We start from the raw sequence: 849 nt of genomic DNA, 5'->3' as shown, positions 1-849 counted from the left end.
AAAAGAATTGGACATCCAGATAAGTTAACCATATAAAACTCCAGTTAATCACAACCAAAATAAATCTATACCCAGACATATAGTGATCAAGATCCTGGAAACTCAACAAAAGCTTAGAATATTAAAAGCTGTTAGAGAAAAGAAACAGATCACTTATAAAGGAAAGCCTATCAGAATCACAGCAGACTTCTCCACACAAGCCACCAAGGCAAGAAGAACTTGGACTGAAGTATTTCAGGTACTGAAAGAAAACAACTTCCAAAACAGATTGATGTACCCTGCAAAATTATCTTTCAAATTTAATGGAGAAATAAAATATTTTCATGATAAATAACAACTGAAGAAATTCATGAGTGCCAAACCAATCCTAGAAAGAGTACTAAAAGATATTCTAGAAAGAGGAAAAACAGACCACAACTTCAAGAACAATAACAGAAAGGAACCATCAAGGAGAGCAAGCAGTTAAACAGAGGGAAAAAGGAAATATATCAGATATAACCATCAGTGTAAATGGTCTCAGTGCACCTACCAAAAGAAGCAGACTAGCAGAGTGGATTAAGAAACAAAACCCAACTATATGCTATATACAAGAAACACATTAAACTCAAAAGAAAATTCATAGACTGAAAACTAAAAGACAGAAAACCATACTCCATGTATTGTTTTCAGGAACCCAGAAAAAAGTGGGTGTAGCTATTCTGTTTTCAGATAATGTGAACTTCAAACAAAGAACAATCAAAAGAAATAAAGAAGGTCACTACATACTTGTAAGGGGGAAGCTTCAAGAGGAAGACATAACAATCGTAAACATCTATGAACCAAATATAGGAGCACCCACCTATATAAGAC

Source organism: Chinchilla lanigera, unplaced genomic scaffold, assembly GCF_000276665.1.
Source record: "Chinchilla lanigera isolate Chin_1 unplaced genomic scaffold, ChiLan1.0 scaffold00079, whole genome shotgun sequence".
NCBI lineage: Eukaryota > Metazoa > Chordata > Mammalia > Rodentia > Chinchillidae > Chinchilla > Chinchilla lanigera.
This window is presented reverse-complemented; position numbering follows the sequence as displayed.